A 12,823-nucleotide genomic window follows, 5' to 3' on the forward strand; every position below is an offset into this window, starting at 1 on the left:
AAAGGAGATCAGTCCTGGGTGTTCTTTGGAAGGAATGATGCTAAAGCTGAAACTCTAGTACTTTGGCCACCTCACCCAAAGAGTTGACTCATTGGAAAAGACTCTGATGCTGGGAGGGATTGGGGGCAGGAGGAGAAGGGGATGACAGAGGATGAGATGGCTGGATGACATAACTGATGGACGTGAGTTTGAGTTAACTCCGGGAGATGGTGATAGACAGGGAGGCCTGGCGTGCTGCGATTCATGTGGTCACAAAGTGTCGGACACGACTGAGCGACTGAAATGAACTGAACTGATCTGATTGTTTTTAGCCCTCCCCAGAAGGAAATGGTAGTGCAGGTTCTTTAAACAATGAGAAAGTGAGCAAGGGAGTATGTTCTAGGATTTAGGTGGTGGTGGCGGTTTAGTCACTAAGTCGTGTCCAACTCTTGCGACCCCATGGACTGTATCTTGCCAGGCTCCTCTGTCCATGGGATTCTCCAGGCAGAATATTGGAGTGGGTTGCCATTTCCTTCTCCAGGGGATCTTCCGAATCCAGGAATTGAACCCAGGTCTCCTGCATTGCAGGCAGATTGTTGACCGACTGAGTTATGAGGGAATCCCTAGGATTTAGGTATCTGAGTATAAATTGGGATGACAAGAAGGAAGTGTTCTGGGAGTGGAGATGTGGAATAGGTAGTGATAAAAGGTAAGAATCTTTCTCTAGTAAGAGTTGCCATATGATGCAGCAATACCACTCTTGGGCATATATCTGGACAAACTATAATTCAAAAAGAAACATGCACCCCTATGTTCATAGCAGTACTATTTAAAACAGCTAAGACATGGAAACAACCTAAATGTCCACTGACAGAGAGTGGATAAAGATGTGGCACCTATATACAGTGGAATATTACTCAGTCACAAAAAAGAATGAAATAATGTCAGTTGCAGCAACACAGATGGGTCTAGAAATTATCATACCAAGTGAAGTAAGTCAGAAACAGAAAGACAAATATCATATGATATCACTTATATGTGGAATCTAAAATATGATACAGATGAACTTATCTATGAAACAGAAACAGATTCCTAGGTATAGAGAACATACTAGTTGTTGCCAAAGTGGAAGGGATCAGGGAGGGAGGAACTGGGAGTTTGGGACCAGCAAATGTAAACATATCATATACAGAATGGATGAACAAGGACCTACTGTATAACACAGGAACTTTATTCAATATCCTGTCATAAACCATAATGGAAAAGAATATGAAAAAGTATAAATAAATGTATTACTGAATGATTTTGATGTACAGCAGAAATCAACACATTACAAATCAACTATACATCAATAAAATAAATTTAAAGAATCAGGCTATGGTAATGTTCCTCAAACATGAAGAAAGTTCTCCAAAATTATGTTTAAAGAGTTCCTGAGTAAATCTTATACTGGTCAACCATATGAAGCAATTACTATGTGAAATAAAATTTTAGACTTGAAAGGATTTGGTCCAGTTCACATAGTATTTTTATAACCTTTAGATGTTTTCTCAAAAGGTCAATGTCTACCATCAGAGGTAAAATAAGCACTAATTGTTAAATGTAAGATTTGTCAACTGTAAAGTACTTTGTAAGCTGTACAAAGATTAGCTTAATGAAAAACTACCAGAGGATAAAATCTTGTGCTGCACAGCCAGAAGGAGAACAGATGGCAAGAGTGTTAGAGAAGGCTTAACCTGCAAGAAACCAGATTTAGGTCATTGCTGGGATGAAAATTAGAAGAGAAGCAAAGAAGACAAAGGGAAAAAATGGATAGAAACATTTAGTAGAAAGGGGAAAAAAGAAACTGAGGAAATAAGAAGAAGTCGTCTTAAGTTATTTATTTTCACAACATTTCCTTGAAAGGACTGGGGCCTATATTATATAGATTCCACAGCATCATGTACTTATATTTAGTAGCAATTTATTATAAGCAATTGCCTATTTATTCATTTAATACTTGACTCTGTTCCGAACATCAGGAACTACATCTATTTTTTTTACTTCTATGTCCTTGTGACCTGTTACAGTACTTAGCACAATTGCTTATTACATAGCATGTATTTGTTAATAAATACTTGTTCAATAAATAAGTAAAATTTCCACTGTGGCAAATCTTATATTATTAATAACTCTGTAATAGTTATATGCACTCTAGAATCAGACTTCCTAGAGTCAGAATCTTAGCTCCATCAAAAACTAGCTGTGCCACTTTAGGCAAATGATTTAATTTCTCTGTGCTTTAGTTACCTTACCTTTAAACTGGGGATAATAAAACTGCCACATGAAAAGTGCTTCACATACAGTTATAGAAAAGTTATGGTTTTTTTTCTATTATTAACATAATGGTGACCAATAATACTTAAAATCAGATACTACTTGACCTGAAAACCACTAGATGTCATGATTCTGAGTTGCTTTAATCTTTCTAATTTTTTCAAGCTTTATAGATAAAGATTTTTTGCTTATTTTTACATTTTTGAGCTCAAGGTTTTAGTTATTAAGATTTAAAAGTTCTCTGATTACAAGATATTCAGGTAAAAATAAATCCATATATACATCTTTTAAAAATCTGTAAAAATCTATACCAAATAGTTAAGAATGAATGTTTTTGGAGGACAGAGCACATAGATGTTTTCATTCTTTCTGCATTTTAATTTTTTATAATAATCATGAATTATTAGAAAAAAATAGGATATTTCTATTTAGAAAGCTTTAAAATAAAAATAGAAAAAAACCCTAAAACACTAGAAACCTTGAGAAGGATATATAATCCAATCAAACTGACCAATAAACCAATAATATTATTAGCAGTGTGTAACATCATTTTTGGAGAATCTATACCCTGTTGGAGAACAGCAGGGGCTGCCAGAATAGGGCCTTGTGGAAGGGATAACTGATATGTAACGACGGGCCAGTCAGGAAAGAGGTGTGAATGAAGCAATGAAAATGTAGGACTGGAACAGAGCGCTATTATAGGATTTTAGTATGGCAGTCACAATAAAAGTGAATGCTTTCAAATGATTATCATGAGAGCAGTTTGCAGTATCAGCTTGGGGGACAGACTCAATATAGCAAAACAGGATGCATTCAAAGTTTAAGGGTCTTGAAAGTGCTGTGTAATATCTTTACCATATCGTTTTTCTGGTAGAATATGGTTGCCTGTCGGAGAAGGCAATGGCACCCCACTCCAATACTCTTGCCTGGAAAATCCCATGAACAGAGGAGCCTGGTAGGCTGCAATCCATGAGGTCGCTAAGACTGAGCGACTTCACTTTCATTTTTCACTTTCATGCATTGGAGAAGGAAATGGCAACCCACGCCAGTGTTCTTGCCTGGAGAATCCCAGGGACGGGGGAGCCTGGTGGGAGGCTGTCTATGAGGTCACACAGAGTCGGACAGGACTGAAGCGACTTAGCAGCAGCAGCAGCATGGTTGCCTGTAGAAGATAGATTGTCAACAGTCAGAAACGTCTCCCAATCAGTGTAAAAAAGCATAAAGTAGTGTTGGGTATTCGGAGAAGGAAACAGCAACCCACTCCAGTACTCTTGTCTGGAAAATCCCATGGATGGAGGAGCCTGGTAGGCTGCAATGCATGAGGTGGCGAAGAGTCAGACACGACTGAACAACTTCACTTTCACTTTTCACTTTTATGCATTGGAGAAGGGAATGGCAACCCACTCCAGTGTTCTTGCCTGGAGAATCCCAGGGACAGGGAGCCTGGTGGGCTGCCGTCTATGGGGTCGCACACAGTCGGAGACGACTGAAGAGACTTAGCAGCAGCAGCAGTGTTGTGTATTGGAAAGTCTGGCACATTTTAATTAAGTGCTTTGTCTTGATCCATCAGAGACCACCTCCTCACTCTCCAGTGGAAGATGCTTTTTTTTCCCTTCTTTTTTTAGGGCATCAGCCCTCAACTTCCTTTGTAGGACACTAGATGCTGTTGTTCATTTGCTAAGTTGTGTCAGACTCGTACAGCCTCTTAGACTGTCACCTGCCAGGCTCCACTGTCCATGGGATTCCCTAGGCAAGAATACTGGACTGGGTTGCCATTTCCTCGTGCAGGGGATCTTCTTGACCCAGGGATTGGACCCAGGTCTCCACTGGGTCCTGGATTCTCCACTGTGGCTGGATTCTTTACTGACTGAGCCACCAGGGAAGCCCTGGAAGATGCTTTTGATAGCACTCTTGGATAATAAAGGATTAGAGGAAGAGAGGCAATGAGAATTGTATTGGTAAAGTCCTATTTGACTTGTTGAATAGAATAAGGTAGATAACTAGGTACACTGAGGGTATGTAGAATGACAAATATTGAGGAAAATATTCAGCCAATAAGTCATGTAAAAAGCAAATCAGGCATTTCAAAGCCGTTGCAGCTTTCTCTTTCTTCTTCCTCTTGACAGGTGGCTTAGAACTGAGAGGAAGAAAGGTTGCAGGGGACACATTATTCCGGTAATACCGCTAAGCCATATAAAGCCTTCTTAAAACAGAAATTACTTCTCGAATCAAAGACAAAAGTATAGTTTTGTTTTTTCTCTTTAGCCCAAGGTAAGGCATTTCACCCACCACTCTGGGTGAAACCAGATAATTGTGAATGATTATGGTCAACATGGTGCTTTGCATTCTGCCTTGTATTATGCTATTTTTGCTCTTGAGCATCCCTTGGATTGCAAGATCAAACCAGTCCATCCTAAAGGAAATCAGTCCTGAATATTCATTGGAAGTACTGATGCTGAAGCTGAAATTCCAATACTTTGGCCACCTGATGCAAAGAGCTGACTCATTGGAAAAGACCATGATGCTGGGAAAGATTGAAGGCGGGAGGATAAGGGGATGACAGTGGATGAGATGGTTGGATGGCATCACTGACATGATGGACATGAGTCTGAATAAGCTCTGCAAGTTGGCGATGGACAGGGAAGCCTGGCAGTGCTGCAGACCATGGGGTTGCAAAGAGTCAGACAAGACTGAACTGAAGAAGTTACTATTTCTATTTCCTTATCTCTTCTCCTACTTCCCCTCCATTACTGAGGTCTGGCTAATGGCTTTCTACAATGTATACAGAATCACTTAATAAAAGCAGCCAACTTAAGAAGTTTAAGGGTGTTTAAGTAGAAGAGATAAAGGAAATTTCCTACTCTCCATTTCACCTGCCACTCTGTAAGAGTCTTAAAACTAGATAGTTGTGAATGATTATGATCAACGTGGTGCTTTGCATTCTGCCTTGTATTATGCTGTTTTTGCACTTGTTTTCTCACCCTTAGTAAATTCAAGCTACTTGATGGAGGGATTGGATGTTAATTCTTCTTGGTTCCTCCCATCTAGCAATGGGGAAAACTCAGTAGAAACATAAATGCTCTCTCTTAAGTACTCCCTTGCACCAAATACAGTGATAGTTAATAAATGTGTGCATGCATGCTTAGTCTTGTCCAACTCTTTGCAACCCCATGGACTGTAGTCTGCCAGGCTTCTCTGTCCATGAAATTTTCCAAGCAAGAATAATGCAGTGCGTTACCATTTCTTCCTCCAGGGGATCTTCCCAACTCAGAGATCAAACCTGCATCTCCCATATTAGCAAGTGGATTCTTTACCACTGAGCCACCTGGGAAGCCCCAGTTAATAAGTAGGTCACGTCAAAGATCATGCAGTAAAACTGATTTGTGGTAAAATGAATTTAAATATTAACTTCATAAATATTTTTATTCTATGAGAACCATGATTAATAAAACATGCTAGTATTTATTTTTGTTTACTTAAGAAACACACGCATAACATGTCAATCAAGCCTCATACTATCTGGGTTCCTCTGAGTAAGAACTGTATACAATATTTAATAGAAAAAAGTATAGTCTACCTGTTTGTCCAGGGAAAATAACAATTTCTCCTGCTAAATAAAAGCTAATGATTAATTTAACACAAATTTCAGACACTCTCTGTTTAAGGTCCTAGGACATGTAGTAGGCAAAGGGAATACAGACAGCAATGAGAATTAAACTCTGTAATCAAAAGATATACTATCCATGAGAGAAGGAGAGACAAATGTAAAATTAACAACAGTGCAATGAGGTCATTTTAAATAAATTGCAATGTGGCAACTGAGCTGAGGCTTTAAGCACTTGGAGATGTTTCCTCTCTGATTACTTGTTCAAACTTAACAATTCAGAAAATATAGAAAAGCACAGGCAAGTTTAAGGGGGGAAAAAAAAGCACAAGTTCTCCCACCATGGGGGAACCACCATTAACATTTTAGTTTATTTTTTATTACATGCTTTTTGCTTTTGCTTTTTAGATCTGCTTAAAACAACACATGCATATGGCAAAAAGTTCAAATTGTAAAGAAAGGCATACCATTGAAAAATGTAAAAGGTTCGCTCCCCAAAGATATGTCCAGATAAATTTCTAGGCCCAAGATGGAGTTGCTCCTGCTGGGGGTGTCACATTAGCATACTTAAACTTCAAGTTCCTGTAAAAGGTCACCTTGACCAGAAACTCAGTACACCCAGTCAGTCAATCTTCTCAAACGCCATACTTTTTAGGCTGTATACTTATTTCCTTGTTCCTTAATCTTTCTAAATAAGGTCAGATACACAACCGCAGGCGATCAAACTCGATTGCCTTGCTGCTTTTAATGCTGTATTAAGCTCATTCTTGCCCAAACTCCCTGGGGGAGTGCTCCACTGCTTGTGAGTCACCGTACTCTTCCAACCATGAATTGTTTTCACTTGAGTAAAGGACAGTACACTCGTTACTAAACTGTCTTGATTTTTGCCATTTGACAGGTAGACAGTTTCCTTGTGAATCTGAAATTAAGAATTCGAAACTAATGCATAAAACTGTATTCACAAATGCATATATTCCTTAAAATGTATAGAGTATCACATTCTCTAGATAAGTGTTCTGCAATCTTGCTTTCCCCAACTACACAGAGAAATATCCTTTATTCCTATTCCTAGCACAGCTGGTCCTTATTGCATTGCGTGCTCGGCTGCTATAATATAACCAGAGGGACTGCAGTGCAGACGACGCCAGTAGGTGGGAGACAGGATCGTTTCAGGATGCGGAGAATTAAGGGACCCGATTGTGGGTTCGGGCGGGGGAGAGCTAGCCAGTTGAACCAATTTGGTTGGCATATAGGATATTAGAAAGTGAGATGATGATACTGGATGCTTGGGGCTGGTACACTGAGACGACCCAGAGGGATGGTACGGGGAGGGATGAGGGAGGGGGGTTCAGGATGGGGAACACGTGCATACCTGTGGCGGATTCATGTTGATGTATGGCAAAACCAATACAATATTGTAAAGTAATTAACCTCCAATTAAAATAAATAAATTTATATTAAAAAATAAATGAATACACTCCCTCAGCCTCACCACTTTGGGGAAAAAAAAAAAAAGAAAGTGAGATGACTTGGGGCCAGAGGACGAATGCTGTAGTATCCCAGGCCAGTATTTTAGACTTTATTTACCTTTTGCAGTGGAGAGGTGAGTTAAGTCAGTTGTTTTGCGTGAGTTATGGGTTGTTTGAAGGGCTTGACAAGCTGAGAAATGTCCAGAAAGTAGCTCTAGGGTTGGAAAAACTGCAGGGCTGGTTTGTATTCTAGCTTTCACTGCTCCCTCCCCAGTCAAAGAAAAAACAATTTTTTTGTTCACCCCGCGGGCTACAGCTTTTCCTCTTACCTAGGCCGGGAGCTAGGGCAGACCTTTCAGAAGTCTACCAAACAAGACCCGGCAATCTTCATCTGCCCCCCCACCCCCGCCCCCGCGCCCGCGCCGCGGGAATTCCGAGATCCGGGTGGGCCTCCTTCTAGGCGCTCTGAAGAGTAGCGATGGGATACTGAGACCGCCAATCAGGTATCTCGGATACCCGGATGTGAAGCGGTGAGCCTTACAAAGGCAAGTTTCCACCCAGAGCTTCGTCAGGGTACAGTGGCCAATAAGCATGTCTCAGAAGATAAATGACAGGAAATATGACCAGTTACAAACTAGTTTCTCCCACGCATGTGGAAATTCTCTAGATTAGTCTAAGCCACTACTGATTGTGATTGGATAGAATTGTGAAGAGCGGTAGAACTGTCTAATGAGAAGCGGGAGCGAGAAAACTCGCAGCCAATAGGAGGATTCTCAGAAGAGGGGCGGGCCTAGGCCTTCGCCTCGGCGGCAGAGGAGACTCGGGGGCCATTTTGTGAAGAGGCGAAGACTGAGCGATTGCGACCGCGTTGCCGACCTCGAGCAGCCATCGGCTTCTTCACGTAGAACCCAGGGGTAGGAGATTCAGAATCGAATCTCTTCTCCCTTCCCCCTCCTGGTAAGTGGAGGGAGCGGAAGCAGAGGAAGCGCTGGGTTCTTTGGGGAGCGCGAGGTGGAGTGGGAGAGAGGACGAGGGAACCCTCCCCTCGGTAGAGTAAGCAGGCCCCCATTTATTCTCCGGTTTGGGGGATTAGATCTTACGCGGAGAGTTTTCTAGGCCGCAGCCCTTGAGTAGATTTTTAACCCAGTGTCCTCTAGGCCACAATCGGCAGGGAAAATGCTGTTTTTCTTTTTCGCTTTCTTGTGTTAACGGCTGTCCTTTAATTTTCGGTGACCATGAGGACTCAGATTGTGAAACGGATGATCAAAGATGCTCATGAATGTAGTTCAAGTTAATGTAGTGCCGATGCTTCCTGTTAAATTTTAAAATTAAGTGGGGGATGGGGAAGGTTTATCAAGCAGAAATTTTTTGTACCGCAAGCCTCCAAATTCTGGAGCGTACCGCAGGGTATAAATATGAAAACAATAGTTTTAATATTTTACTGATTACTTTTTAGTTTACGCCTCTCTGAACAAATGATGAACCTCGAAATATTTTCAATTTTATTTAAAAAATTGTAATCTGATTTACATATCAACAGTAATAATTAAAGCTGGGTTTTTATCTGCAGGTTACAAATCACTTGAAATATATAAGTTAGTGGAACTTGCTTGAGGTAGGTATACTATCTTTCTTAGACAGAAACCGAGGCATGAGTGTTGATTGCCTGGGTCATATTAATCAGCCGAACTAGTAAGGAATTTGGTCTCCAGGTTAAGGCAAGTGGCTTTACCTCCCCGTTGAAATCGTAGATGTTAAAAGTAATTACAGCAAGGACTAGCGGTAGCTGGAAATACCCAAACTGCTCTTGGGGAAAAGATTATGAGTATTGCGTTTATTAATGTGAAGTCCTAAGATTTTGTGAAGTTTGATTTTCGGGATATCTGGCATTAATTTTCCGGACCATCCCAAAGTTGGCAAAAATGCATAACTATATGCTTTTTGTTAAGCAGGTATTACGGTGGTTACTGTTTGCTAAGCCCTGAAAATTACTAAACAATTTTTGCCAGGTTTTTAAAAATTACATAAGTTTCAAAGTATCACATTCACTTATCCAAGAAATCGCTTTTTTTTAATCTTTGTGTAAGATTTAGGTGATTTTGTTTTTCATAATGTGTCAAACATTCACAAAAAGTAATGTTAAGTATAGTTTAAGCCCATACTGGGTAAATTTGTCCCTTAGGAACAGAAGCTAAAACTGTTACTGTAGGTAGCTATGTATCGATCCCTTAGCATATAGATTTTGTAATAGAATTAAAAGCTTTGCCTTAAAAATAAAAGCTTAAGCATTTAGATTGTCACATGGACTTTAAAAGGGCAATAATTGGTTAATTTAGGAAATCATACGCCTAATATTGTTGGCAAATAAAGAGAAATGTAGGAAATCAGTATTTAAGAATGGTTAAATTCTTAGATGGAAATGAAATTATTTGAAGTGCACTTTTCTTGCCTTGAGGTGTTAGAAATGGGTTCCATAGGATCAGCATGTACCAAGGTAACAGTTTAATATCACTCATCTGGAATGATTTGGCCACAAAATTAATATCTGAAATAACTAGATTTGATTTCAAATAGATAGGCATTAGTAACATTTTCATGTTGGCTGGAGAAGAGGGATTTAAGAAGGATGGCTTAAGCTGGAGGACTCTGTGTTTCCCATGCTCATGCCTCCTGCTGTTTCTTTGGTAGAGGATATAAACACACATTATTCCTGATTAGGTCTCTAGAGGGTTTTGCATAGTTGTGTGACCTTGTTTTGGATGGAATTGCTGTTAGAAACACGGAATAAGCTCCAAAATAGCTAATTTTTCTAATCTTAAAGATTAATTTATATTAACTGGTGGATGTGTGAGATGTCAAGTGGGAAGTGTGACAGTTGAAAGAACCCTGGTCTAGGAGTTAAGAGAACTGGATTTTTCCCCTCCTGCTGCTTATAAAATCAGTTAAACTTAATGAAATCCAGTTTTATATTTATAAGGGATCTTAACAAGAGCCCTGGGGCTTCAGAAACTCAAGGGCAAGGCCTCCAGCCCAGCCTGCCCTGTTGTCACGGGGTGTGTGAACCCAAAGCCTCCTGTCTTGCTCATGTATACCCGTTTAGCATTCCCTCCACAGAGGGTCCTCCTGCCCCCCAACCTAGGTAAATGCAAGATCCGCCTTTCCCACCAGGGCTGCCAAAAACTGGTCTGCTTTCCCCACCAGAATGATGTTGTTATTGCGAACCAGGGAAACAGGAAAAAAGGTAGTCTCTATCCTCACGGAGAAGGCGATGGCACCCCAGTACTCTTCCCTGGAAAATCCCATGGGCAAAGGAGCCTGGTAGGCTGCAGTCCATGGGGTCGCAGAAGAGTCAGACACGACTGAGCGACTTCACTTTCACTTTTCACTTTCATGCATTGGAGAAGGACATGGCAAACCACTCCAGTGTTCTTGCCTGGAGAATCCCAGGGACAGGGGAGCCTGGTGGGCTGCCGTCTGTGGGGTCACACAGAGTCGGACACGACTGAAGCGACTTAGACTTCTTACCTCTTAATGTCTATTTTCTGTAATTCAAGTGATTTTTTGCCAGAAGGCTAAATAGTGTACAGAAATAGTTTCACTGTTGACAGCAGTTTTTGTATATTAGTAATTACTGTTAACTGTCTTAATAACAGTATTTCAGTCTTCAGATCATTTAATTAGTTGTCTTTGGGGAACATTATTTGCTCATACTTAATATATACTCATTCATTCTCATTGGGACCAGGGAGGCTTAAAATTTTGTACAGAATAGATTTACTAGATAGTTGATTATGGTGAAAATCAGAACTTTAAGATGTAGCATAGCTGCATGTGTTCTCTTAGACATTGGAAATCTGAGGTTTATGAAGGGAAAAGGGATATCTGTAGGGCTTTATGGTATAGCGTTTAGTGTGGTAGGTTATAATTTTCGAGTTACTGTGTTTCGATCCTAATTAGGGGATAGAGATTCCTTATTAAACTCTGCACAGTGGTTCTTAAACATGAGCAGACATTAGGACCAGCAAGAGGGCTGGTTAAAACATTGCTGGGCTCTCCATCACCACTTTCTAATAAAGTCAGTCTGGGGTAGACCCTGTTAATGTGCATTTCTAGTATGTGCCACGCTATCTTGGTTGGCAGCCCTCACTTTGAGAATACCCCTTTAGAAGAAGGTATGCAAATCTAGATTTGACAAAGTATAAACTACAGGTGTACTATTAGTTACGAAAGTTATAATTAGGTGATCAACTTGGTTAATCATTTTTATGAGGGGTAGCTCATCAATTAAGCATAGTATCTTGGAAGACATCTTAAGTTCTTAAATTTGAAAGATGTAAATGTTTTACATTAGTTTTTAATCTTATAACATGTTTGCAGAGGATTTGTTTGTAGCTGAACCAGTTATTTAGCATCCTGACATTATTGAGTACCAAGTTCAGGCTGTGATTCCAAAGAAGAAAACTGAACGTCTCACCATAACTGAACTTACACATTCAAAACGTATATTTGAATGTACATTCAAATAATTGTACATTTTCTGTAACGTTTTTTTAATAGTTTGTACATTTGTAACATTTAACACATCAGTTAAAATTTAACACAGTCTAAGCGTAAAAGCTTATTTGGTTTGCTAATTCTCAAAAATAGATTTAATAGTACCTTTTCCATTGCTTTAGTCATTAATTTGTAATTGACTTAAGGAACACTTTTTAAAAGCTCAGCTTAATTTTTTTTAGTTCACTGACATTTGGAAAGGAGAATAAAACCTCATGGCTGAATATTAAAATGCAGGTACAGTCATTCTTATTGCTCAAAGACCTACAATCTAATTGCAAATCTTAGCCAGTCTGTTGTGACAGTATGTATCAGATTCTTAGAATTGCTATCTTGGAATTAGCAGTATGTACTATTTGTAAACAGTGGGACCACAAAGAAACAAACACCTTTTTGCCTGTTTTTTTTTTTTTAACATTGTGTAGTCAGTAGCCATAATAATCTTTTTTCCTTCATCTGACTTTTCATTTTGTTACTGAGTGGATTAATGTGCTCTTGATTTAAACTGTTTCCCTGACAGATTCTGTCAGGTTTTACAGATTGACCACTCATTGGTTTTGAGCCTACATGTCATCTTTAGTACGTATCTTCAGAGTAGACCCTTCCCCTTCAGTTTGTATGGTAGGAAGAGCTACCTGGGCCTAAAATTTAAAACACAGATCTGCTTTCTGATGTTTGACATTTGCTCACTTCATCTCTGTTTATCTGGTTTTTCTAAATTCTCTTTGGCCAAACTGATTATGAAGAGGAGTGTTTGAATGTGGATATTTTTTTGAGACCCTTAAGGGAATACAGGTGCATATGTAATTAAAATAGTCCCTACTGACATTGAAGAATTGTGAAGCCAGTCACTGGTAGAGGGGATAATTCTATAGAGGCTCTCCCCATCCAGTGGGATGTT

General features: G+C 39.7%; 1 protein-coding gene across 50 annotated transcripts in view; it reads left to right on the forward strand.

The window, feature by feature from the left end:
* The first annotated feature begins 8,064 nt into the window (after nt 1-8,064).
* HNRNPC (heterogeneous nuclear ribonucleoprotein C) overlaps nt 8,065-12,823 on the forward strand; it is a 44,787-nt gene continuing 40,028 nt past the window's right edge. For 15 of the 50 annotated variants that reach the window (XM_069595858.1, XM_069595866.1, XM_069595888.1 and 12 more), the window contains exons 1-2: nt 8,155-8,325; nt 8,939-8,983. The gene's annotated coding sequence lies outside the window, so the exon portion shown is untranslated. Of the gene's footprint in view, nt 8,326-8,938; nt 8,984-12,823 lie in introns of all 50 variants that reach the window. The other 35 variants (XM_069595859.1, XM_069595884.1, XM_069595896.1 and 32 more) reach the window with 10 other exon arrangements.

The sequence above is a fragment of the Ovis canadensis genome, chromosome 7, assembly GCF_042477335.2.
Source record: "Ovis canadensis isolate MfBH-ARS-UI-01 breed Bighorn chromosome 7, ARS-UI_OviCan_v2, whole genome shotgun sequence".
Classification (NCBI taxonomy): domain Eukaryota; kingdom Metazoa; phylum Chordata; class Mammalia; order Artiodactyla; family Bovidae; genus Ovis; species Ovis canadensis.